The sequence below is a fragment of the Arachis duranensis genome, unplaced genomic scaffold (assembly GCF_000817695.3).
Source record: "Arachis duranensis cultivar V14167 unplaced genomic scaffold, aradu.V14167.gnm2.J7QH unplaced_Scaffold_6604, whole genome shotgun sequence".
NCBI classification, from domain to species: domain Eukaryota; kingdom Viridiplantae; phylum Streptophyta; class Magnoliopsida; order Fabales; family Fabaceae; genus Arachis; species Arachis duranensis.
The window spans coordinates 70,208-81,994 of record NW_026265016.1 but is presented as its reverse complement, the minus strand read 5'-3'; positions in this window follow the sequence as shown (position 1 = coordinate 81,994).

Sequence of the window (11,787 nt, the reverse complement as noted above, 5' to 3'; positions counted from 1 at the left end):
TCAGTCCTGCTTGCTCCATCTAGGACAGCTCCTATCCTGAGATACTCCTCAGTCGAGCAGCATTCCTTATAATCTTATCATTATAGAGATGGGGGATAGGAAGTAGGAAGCTTTCTCAAGCACCTTCCATAGCTTCTTCCAATGAGAGTGAGGCCTATGTGGAAGAAAGAAGTCAAGCTGCACGCAATCCACAACCAAGAAAAGCCACTCAAGGGCAGAGGGATCTTGCTCGTCAACGTCCGTTGCCGATCCGGTCATCAATCTCGGAGTCATCAACATCTGCTTTTCTTCGGGACAAGAATGGTTATATCCTGGCAGTGAGCTTCTCGTACCTGTCGTCCAATCCATTAGCGTCCAGCCATTACGAAGAGAGCCTTGGGGCATCCGCTTAAACCCTAGGCTTGGAGCCTTACAACTTTATCAGCTCAAGCAATTTTTACCTTATACTGAAGCACATTCACTCATAGGACGACCATCATGTACTTGTACTCAAGTGACGATGAACACTGAACCTAACAGCCGAGGAGACGATCTCCGGTACCCATGAAGAGTAGATTACAAATTCTGTCACCGCTCCGTGGGCTTTTATGATTACACTACTCACGAATCTATCTATCCAACCAATTTCTTACTGAACTTGACTTGTCTCCGATTGCCATGCTGCGCTTTTCGCTCCTTATCCCGTACAGAACGAAGTGAATCTTATTTCAACATTCATTGCTATGGGCCCTCTTATTGCATGGGGTGGATCCTACTAATGCAATGTTTTCTCCGTGTAGGAAGGCATTTTTCACATCTAGCTGGTATAGGGACCACTTCTTTGATGCAGCAATAGCCAGTAAAGTCCTAATCTTCACAAACTGAAGTTAAGGTTTCCTCCAAATCTATCCAATATTTATTCTTGAGCAATAGCCAGTAAAGTCCTAATCTTCACAAACTGAAGTTAAGGTTTCCTCCAAATCTATCCAATATTTATTCTTGAGCAAAGCCTGGAACAGGACGATAGGAATAATAGCCTACCTCAGGCATGTTGTCTGGAACTGGATCATGGCTTGAGTCTGGAGAGGGAGAAGCGTTGGTTTACTGATCTCTTTCAGGTCCTGGCTGAGCTTCAACAAGATCTGGTGTTAGACGAAGTTTCTTTCTGGTATACACTATGGTTGATAGTGTATGAGTCACAGGCTTCTCTGGCTGATATATATGAGTTATAATTCACAGTGATACTCTCCGGGGGCAAACAAAACTAGACTAATCAGTGTAGGAGAAGTTGAAGTGGAAGCAGTGGAGGCAGAAGGTCGCAAATCGCCACTCACCCGGATTGTTCTTCTTGGATTGGGTTCAATGGATCGAATCTGATCCACCATTTAGTTGGAATGGATCCTAAACCCATACCCATAACGTTGGAGGGGGATAGCTACTACTATATTTTATTTTATATGAAACTTCAATCTGTTTTCAAGGTAGACCTTTTGCCCGGAGTTATAGCTACTACTATATTTTATTTTATATGAAACTTCAATCTGTTTTCAAGGTAGACCTTTTGCCCGGAGTAGCCATTCTCCCTTTTATTGAGGCTTTTGACCAGATAGCTTCGGGAATGAACCGGAAAATGTTTCCAAATGAATGCTACTTTATCTGTCGAATCAGGGAATCCTGAAGCTTGACCGGCTTGACAGGTGCCTCTTTATTTCTATTTCTTTTCCCGTCAAGAGATCTTCTTTTATTAGTACTTTTTTCCAAGATGGAGAATGTTGCCCGACTCTTCTTCTTTCTTTACCCGCTTTTCCTCGAAGACTGCAGAGCGTAACTGGCTTTTCTCTTGTCTCCTGAGCCCGAACTTAGCGACTTGACTGTGTGAAGCATACAGCTAGCCTTACTTCTGAGCCAGGATCAAACTCTTCTTTTGAGTATGATTGTTCCAAACAAACAGTGGTAGAACCTGGTACCAGGATTCCCTGGTCATACCAGAATGACCTGGTGAACCGGGCGTACTACTTGACTTGCCAAGCAGCTCTTTCTTCTCTTATGAGATTTCTAGAAAGAGGGAAGGATCACTCCTAAATGCGGCCTTTCTCTTATATACGATACCATTCGCCATGGATGATACGCTTCAAAGAGACAAGAACCTATTCTTGTTCCAATCGTTTGAGGAAAGCTCTTTGCTTAACACATGCAGAAGTGTAGGCGGAAAAGCCGTTGCGTGTAGGATTGGAACTTTCTTACTAGCCGTCCTAACACTTGTTGAAGGGAGCCCACTTGCCTAAGCTCTCCATAGCTTTATGTCTATCCTTTAGCCCTATCTCTAGCTTTCTTATTTGCTTGCTCTAGAGCTCGCAGGTTTCAAAATGATAACTTCCTTCCCCGTTGTTTGGGTTTAATTTCAAGAGCTTGCCTTAGTATGAATCCCATCTACGGCTGAGTCAATAGCACCCTCCAACTTTAGTGATTCAATTGCAAACAGAAAGACAACTGCAGTTGCTGGACTAGCACTTCAATTAGCTGTGACAGTATCCGTTGGTGCGAGTGAGCGTTCCCGCAGCATCGAGAATGGTAAAGTGTTCAATTAACCGGTGTAAGCCTATCCACTCTTACTGTGAGGGTTTCCGGTGTGCTAGAATCAGCAGCTATAGAATCCGCCTTACCTTCTTGACTGGTGTTACCGGTATGGGAGTACGAGTAGTTGGTGGTGAAGGCAATGATAATTGTCGTGGGGGCTATTACTTTACTTCATGTCTACCCGGTTCCAGTTCTTTTTGGTGAATGCGTAGACGCAGTTGGTGAAATAGAAGCTCTTTAAATAGCCTTTGGCTTACGTAAGATTATAACAGCTATTCTTTGTTTGAAAGAGCTTTCGCACTTCAAATCGGATAGCGAAAGCGAGTTCCTCTTCCAATATACTACCGCTACCTTAACCTAATAATCTTACTAATTTTGATATATGGGGTCTCCCATCGGTCAAAATGGGGAGTAAGGAGTTTAGAGTCCATCATAGCAACCCTATGATGAGGAGGACAGCCTTCTCTCCCCAGACCCTTGCTGCAACTGGTAGCATCTCCCCTCTTCATGAATCGCTGCAGGATTTGAGACCGCCACGAGTTGTTCATAGGTACCAACTGGCTCATCCATCAATTCAAAACAAAAGAAGGATCTTGCTCAGCAAAGCCCCTCCCAGGTGCTGCAACTGCATCAACATCTTGTAGGGTATGTCATTTCAGAATTCCTTCCTCCATTATAGTTAGGATATCTTCTTTTGGACCTAAGCCCTATCTCAGAGATATGTAGAAAGATTGATGATATCATTGAAATGATAAAAGCAACAGTCAAAGTCAAGCCGGTCCCTATGGATTCTACGTCTAGTATAAAGCATCATATTGTCGAAGCGAATAGGGCGGCACAGCACAAGATGTCCTTGATGCGGTGGAGGAAATCTCTTCTAATAAACCCGTCTTTTTGGCATAACTGCCTCTAGCAGCCCCTTCTCTAAGACCTTGGTCAATAAGTTCCTTTTACTCATATTCATGTGCTGCGGATTCTCCCTTTTGCACCTAAGACCGTCTTTTCATTAACTCCTGGGCAATCAGGTTCGGTTTCTCCCGAAGAGCCTGCATTCCATGCTTCCGATTCAAGTCCTGAAAACCTTCGTGCTAACAAGCCATTCTCTTCCGAACTCTTCCGAAAGTGCCACGGTGGATTCTAGAACAGGGGTTATTCCGACAACAAGGGACTAAGGCAAACCTTACTTTCTTCTTATGATTCTGCTCGAACTGTCTTCTCTAAAGCGAAAGGTTATGATTTCGGATTCTTATACTTCAGCTAAATAAAGTTCTGTGACCTCTGTGTTGAAGGAAAAAGCGTTCTTGTACACTCATTCGCGCGATCGTTCATCTTTCATTTCCCATTTTTACAATTTTTTAAGAATGCACTAAATACGGAATCTCTAAACACTATTCTGGCCAAACCAAAGTAGTCTTCCTTCTAGTGAGTCCCACTTCCCTGGGATCTCCCCCTAAAAAACAAATATACCTAAAAGATCGAAAGATCTCCGGATCGGTTAAGGAAATTCTATTACCGGACGGAGAAAGCGGCGTTTGGATTAGAAAGGATGTCGCAAGATCAATTGTTTTTTCCTGCTGTCGGAAGATCGGTTGTTGAGGCCTGAAGGAAAATGCTGGATAGTGTACTTCCTGTAAAGACTGTAAAGAGAAGCCCGAACGAAACGGATGGCTATCAGGTGCAACTTCTAGAGGTTGCTTTTAACTGTAAGTCGAATATGGGTAGGAATGAGAAGCCCGAACGAAACGGATGGCTATCAGGTGCAACTTCTAGAGGTTGCTTTTAACTGTAAGTCGAATATGGGTAGGAAATGACTAACTATTTACAGCGAGACAGAGTCAAAGAAGGATCGCTGTAAAACCACTTGTCTCTTATTTTGTAATGAGTAATTGCGTTAGTAGTCTATCTTCTGCTGCTAATATTCTTTCTAGTGTGTAGCTACGTCACTTGCTGGGCTTGCAGCTGTTTAAGAGGAGCAAGCGCACTAGGCCCTCTTATAAGGCCCGTAGCTTTGAGTAGTCCCGATCTATACTTTCATAATCAACTATACAAAGTCCCTTGAAATGGCTTCCTCCCCTGTAAGGCCCGTAGCTTTGAGTAGTCCCGATCTATACTTTCATAATCAACTATACAAAGTCCCTTGAAATGGCTTCCTCCCCTGAAAGGTACGAAAGCACTTCTCTGAGAGTGAGACTTTTTAGGCTTAGCCCTAGAGCTAGATCATAGAGGGCAAGTCCTCTTATAGTAGTAGTCAAAAAGGCATAGTCGACATAGAGTGGTAAGCTTATTCTCTGCTTTCTGCTTCACTTATGATAATACTAAGGCACACCCGAAGGAAGCAAATCTCGACAGAAGAAGGAACTCGATCACATGAAAGAAGATTTCTCTACGCAACAGGCATACCTAACATCTCATCGAGCCTAGAATCCAATCTCACTTATTCTATGATATTTCGAGTTAGCCCTCTCCACTTGCTTTCAACTCTCGTGATAGGGTCGCGATTACCTTTTCCATTTCGTCATAGCTAATTAGAGATCTTGCCCATCACTCAGCGGTTTAGGAGTAGGAATCATGGGGAGGTCTCCTTTCTATATTCAATCTTGGAGTAGCCCGCCCAGTAGAGGCTTTCTTAGCGAAAAAGTATATTCATGGATGGGGAAAGAAAGAGTCTTCACCTCCAATTCTTAATTAAGACTAAAGATACAACTTACGGCCGTCTCTTCTATAGCTATAGGGCTTCGAGCTGGTACATAATACCCATCCTTAGAGCTTGATGCTGGCAAACCTTACCTTCAAGGTTGCCGCTTAGCTTAATTGGCTGATGATGGGGAAGAGTCTTATCCCACAATGTATGTTGGCAGGTCGGCTTCCGGAGTTTGAGTCTCAAGCTAGGGATCACAAGTTCCTTTAGCAGAAGCTCCTCTTCATGGAGATGAAATAGCAATCGTTACAGATAGAGTTTGAGATGCTTGAATAGCAATTGGCAGCCTAGCCTGGAGTGCGCTCTTTTGCGCTTTCGGCCGGGCAATTGGAATTGGCGAACAGTGTTCTTATCCGGGCTGCTAGAAAATGTGTTTTTCGCCTTTGAACCCAAACGAAAATCCTATTCTAAAATTTCTTCCAATTCGTATAGCTAAGGCTGTCATTTCGAACTAGATTTCTTTGGCGTAATCATCCATTCCTGCATGGATTTAACGTGTGAATCGATTAGGTATAGGTTGAAGTAAAGGAGGTTCCAGCGGGAGGAGAGCCGAGGCGCGTGGCTCGAAGGGAATTCCAGTAAAATAAGGGAGAAAGGATGGGATTGACTGCTTGCTTTGAATAGATTAGGTATAACGAGAGGAAAGCCGGTTCAATGGTAGTTCTTTTAATCATAGTAGTTGGCGAGCGGTCTTCTTTTATTTAATGGGGGGTGCGATTTCATTGCCCGGTGTTTGTTTTTAATTAAGATTCATGGATGCTGCAAAAATAGCATATCTGCTCTCTCTCAATCGGTTGAATTGGTAACGGCATTGGCTATTGGCCATCCGTCCACAAATCATCTGAAAAAGTAGGTCGATTCCCCCGCCAGATGTTTAATCACTTGTTCAATCCTTTCTTGAAAGAGATGCTCATCTGCTCTGGTTAGCTCGGTAGAGTGGCAGGCGAAATCCGTCTCTCTTTATAGATATAGAGTAGGCGGCTAGTAACTTCTTACTCGTGTAGTGAGAAAAACCTTCTTTATGGCCTCCTTTATTTAGATTTAGTTCAATCACGAGTTTAAGGTTTGCGATAGATGTTGCCTTTCCTTTTCCTGGATAAACGATCTCAAATCGGCTTTTTTCATTTTAGCGGATCTGTGGGTTTTTGAAGTCATTTGTCCCCGGCATCTTATCTTCGGAAGTGCAAGGCAGCAATCATCTGTAGCGGGCTAGCTAACTGAATGCTGAATCGATATCTGTATTTGTATATTTTAAATATAAGAGATGCTTTTTGCTTTGTCTTTTAAGCCGGATCTAAAATGTATTGGTAAGGATCTCTTCCCTGCCTATTTGGAGGGCTGACAGTTGCTTGCTTGTCTAGCTCAGCCCCTACTGAGCTAGCTTTCCGGTAGGCATCCGTTTCTTATATTATTCTCAATTCCCACTTACTTCTGTAAAAACTTCTGCCCCCTTGCAATTCCAACTCGGCCAGAGAATCAAAGGGCAGATGGTATGTCTTTCTATCCATCCTGATTGTTGGATAGAAATTAAAATCCTACTTTTTGCGAGCAAGGTTATAAAAAATAGAATCTTTCCTTCTATCTATTATCAATCGAGAAAAAACATTTCTCCAAAAGATTTATTCATTACTACTACATAAAACACTACATTACATAAACAACCACATATGACTTTCCTAGAGAACTCTAGCTTTAAAAGCATTCTGTTATGCTAACTACATTAATGATTTTCGAAACAGAAATAAGTCAAAGAATAGATGATTGGCAGTCTTGGTATCCGACGATAGATCCTGTGCCTGCCTGTATAGAATGTAAAAGATGAAAGTCAATATCAATTAGATGGAGATCAAGCATTGCAGGAAAGGGCGGATTATCCACTTCCAGTCGATAGAGCTAAAGGACTCATTCCCACCCTCGACATACTAAGGAAAAGGGCTGATCCAACTAGGGAAGAAACAGAGGGTTTCAAGTAGGGTAGGGAGCTTTAGCGGTAGAAAGGGGTGGCTTTCTCAGCCAATCTAATAAGCAGAGGTCAAGAGCTCTTTGTTTACCCAAAAAAAACCCTGGCTTGTTAAAGAATTCCTGAGCTTCAAAATCCAACTTCAGGGTGTAGTTTACTTGCTGGCTGATAAGTTAGGTAGCGAAGCCTAAGATTCGATTACGTCTTTGTTTAACTTAGGTTCCCCACCTAAGTCCCATATCTTAAAGACTATAACTCAATAGCAACTTTACTTGGCTTCAAGTCCCATAAGAGAAGAAGAATAGCTGGAAGAAAAAACAACCTAGCTACAAACTAAAAAGCCTGGAGTAAACTACCTTACTTAGCTTATAGTCCCAAAAGCGGATGCCATAACTGCTGTAGCTAGCCTAGGATATGAAGAGTTAGATTCGGAAAACAGCTAGAGAAGACTGCACATCACTGAAGATATTGTCAGATCTTTCTGGTCGGTTTAAGCCAAGAAATGGTATCCGGGGGCAGGGCAAGATAGAGAGGAGCGTGCAATGTATTGACATGAAGTACTTAGTACCAGTCCACTCGAACACCGGGAGATGAGCTAGCCCCTGAAGGGAAGATACGCAGGTTAACAGTTTCAGTACCAAACTTTCCGGCTAGCTAGATGCTAAAATCAAAGTCGGACTCTGTTTTCGATCTATTTGTTTCACCTAGCTATAGACTGGCATTCGATTAAAGCTAAAATCCTATTCTCTGTACTTAGCTTAGTTATTCGCGATCCCATTCTCTTCGATCCTATCTCTAATGGAGTCAAAAAAATAGGGATTTGGAAGAGAATCTCTTTGTCTTTGTTTCCACGAGCGGAAAGGTAAGCAAAAAAGAATAAAGGAGACTTTATGAGCATATGAGCATAAGACTCCAAACCAAACTTTCAGCTAAGTGTGGCATGTGCGGAAGCGTGGCTAGTATAAAGAGAAATGCCTACTTACTGTATTAGTAGTTTTCGTAAAGATTGGCTGGGTGAGCACCTTAGTAAACAGGTTTTTCCAGTGGGCAAGAGTTTCCGTTGAAAGGGCTTAGACCTTTTTTCGATTCTCCGTGAATCCAAAAAACTGTTGGAATGCCAAGGAGATCGTAGCTTAGAACATCTAACTCCAGTATTCTAAGACTGGATTGTGAGTTTCATCTATGATCGAGCCTTTGAAAAAGCACCTATTTTGAAAGCATGATTGATTGACAGAAGAGCTATCCAGTAGTTGAAGCGAAGACATTAGGAATCTTTTTACAAAGAAAAGGACTTTTTTAGTCTAATCTCTCTGACAAGCCTAAGTCTGAAAGCAAAAGCAATAGTGTGCGCGGTACGGACTTTTTTAAGCCACAATCAATCTTGCTTGCAATCGAAGAAGCGCAACTAAAGAAAGACATAAAAGAGAGTGGCCCGAAGAGAGCCCTTTGATTCTTTTCCCAATGCCCAGTTCATCAATTCCGAAAGTCTGCCTGAGGTAAGCTCTGACTAAAGCTTTAATGGAGCCAAGCCTAACTCTAACTAAAAAGATCAATCAATCAAGGTTACCTCGCCCTTTAGCCTTAGATAATTTTCAAATTTAGTGAACTCTATTTCGGGAGGTAATGAATGTCAGTCTTTACGTCTTCAATTTACCCTTAGAATGAAGTGGGGGAAAGAATCCATGCATTAATTGTCAAGGCAAGGTACCTGTAAGCCATAGAAAGGAGGCAACAACTACGAAGTCTGAATTCGGCGGAGAAAGCCTCAAAACAGCCTAGGAAGAAAGTACGAATAGCAGCTAAAAGTTAGGCTCAGAAATTTCTTACTAGTCGCCAAATTGGGATAAAAACTTGCCTCAGTTCCAACTCGTCAAATTACCTGGGCAGAAATGCAAGTCCGAAGTATGAAATAGCTGCTACAAAGCTCAGTCTCATTTTTCGTTGTAAATGCCTTTTAATATCATCCAATCTTGTATCCGGGAATTTAGACTACGGGGATCCCGCCTCTAGCTCCGGGGTCAGAGAGGAAGTAGCAGTTGAATTTCTCTATTGAGAAAGCCGGGTCAGATCTTAGCCAAAAGCCATTTCGATGGGACACTTCACTACTCAAAGCGGAGACTACTAGATCAGGAAGAACTTAAGCCTAAAAGTCAGACGAATGCCTGGGATTCTATGCCCGACGATTCCCACATATTCTCTTTCAAGACCATTTTCTTCTCATCCAACTTCCGCTTCTTCTACTACTATCTACTTTCCCGTCCAGCTTATGATATGGTAGAGGCAGCCAGGTGCTTTGTAGTTTATTAGAATGCAGGCCCTTCTGATTGAGCAGGCTGAGATCCTTCCTTATATCTATTTTCTATTTGCAATCCCGGGATCGAATTCATGTATTGCTTTAGTCAACTCCTAAACCTTAGAATGAACTCCTGGATGCTTGTAGGTCAGTATCTCAACCCGTATTCAGTCTTAGTAGAGATGGGATGATAAGTTGACCCACTAGTCTGTAAAGAAAGTTACCTGGGATTCTTTTCCAAAAGCCTAAGAAGAACGTTTTATTACAGCCTCTTCCTATTCCCTGATCTGGGGACTCGAATGAGCGAACGAAGAAATGCCTGATAATCGAATCCGATACGTTACCTTGTGACTCGCTTTGCCGGTCCTTTCGAAGCAGTCATTCTAAACCTGGTGACTAATTTAGCAAGAAGATGAGTAGATTCCTCCCGGATAAAGCCCAATAAGGGCAGAATTGCCACTTTTAGAGTTAGCTCTAATTGGAAGACCGTGGACTAAGAACAACAAAGCATGAGTTGGGGGGTCGAAAGCCTTATGCTTCCTTCCCGTCTTTGAACCTATTCCCGACTCCTTAAGTAGTTCAATTGCATATGTGAAAGCGCGCATAGCCATTTTTAGGCTTCTTAAGTAACGGAGTAAAGAGAAAAGAAGTAGTATTCTAATACACTGGATTGAGACTAGCCTCTCCGCCTAAAAAGTTCAGACTGACTGCTTTCGGAGAATGACTTATGAGTTGAGTTAGCACGACGTGATTGATTACACTTTCTATATATAGGCCTGACCTCGCTGCCCAAGCAGATCAAGCCATAAGAAGAAGATCCTTGATCTGGCCTGATAATGGCTTGACGGGCCCAAAAAAACTACAGATAGTGATGTCGCTCTTACCAAGGATACTTGTGGGTCTTTACAACTGCTGAAGGTGAAAACTGCTATTCCTTAGTTTCAAACAGCCGATGAAAGGCCTTCAAGCAAAAACAAAAGAGAACGAAAGAGTGGACTTCAGTCTATCGCGAGAGGTAATTCTAGTCTTTATTGACATTAGTAGAGACGTAAACAGTATCTTCAGTCCTTCCGTCTATAGTTGCCGATGTGAACTATCGACTTTCCAGTACTACTTCAAAAGCAGCGAGGGGGGGCAGGAAGCGGAGTCTATGCTAGCAGGAAAAGGCCTTCAAGCACTGGTATATTGATTTGATTTACTAACAAGGCCTACTTCTCAACCGGTTCACCAGAAGGGCTGCTTATGAGAGCTAAGGTGACTAATTCATCATAAAAAAAAGTAAAAGGCAGAAAAAGACTACAATGCCACAAGCAAGAGAGAAAAGAGAGTGCATCTCACTACCAGTGCCGTCAAGATCGGGTACAAGCACCTCTGGAACAGCAAGTTCAACTTTTGGATGCTTAAACAACCACACCCTTTCCTGCGCCTCTGCACCCCCCTTTCATCTTCGGTTAGCGAGAAAACGGATTCAAATAACTAAACAACAACAAGGCAATGGGGCCTAAAGCCCCCCATTTATACCACAACTAAAAAAACCTATTCATTAGCTAAACTCACCCCTATTCACTTACGAAGCAATCGGACTCGCCTCTTTTTTTTGTTTATTTATAGAAAGCGTGTTCAAGGCGTCAAGTTTTAGTATGAAATCACACTTCCACTATTGCTAGGAAGGGCTTTGCTTACATTACACCTCTGGTCTATCAAAGTTTTTTTCATCGTCCAAGAACAAATGCCTCTTCAAAAGAGAATCTCGAAGAACTTAACTAGACAATACTTAACTTACCAGCCTTACTAGGCAAGAACATCAACCAATCCTAGAACTACAAGATGATACCTTAGAAGCGACTTCTCCTAACGACAAGTAAAGGCATACCCTCATATAAAGGAGAGCTGCTTTCCCTCTATTAGAAAACTAGACAAGAATGGATGTCACAGTGGAAAGCTCAACCGCGTGGCACAAAACAGTGGGTTGGGGTTCCTGATCTTGTCTTCCTTCAGGCTAAAGCTTCAAGTCTCAATCCGAAGTCAAAGAGAAAGTAATAGATAAATAGATGCCCACTCTTCCCCTGGTGTAGCTGCTGCAAATCACCTATTGAGTTACGAAAGGGAATCCACCCTTTCTTTTCACATGCACGAGTCTCGTCTTCTTTTTTCTAATAGGATCAGTAGTCCGCTAGTGGGCTTGGGGTCTTTCTGGATGAGCTTGAAGCTTAGGATTGTTTTAGGGCAGTATCCGGTGGAGAGGACTTCGGATACATGTCATTCCGGTCGGTGACTCCG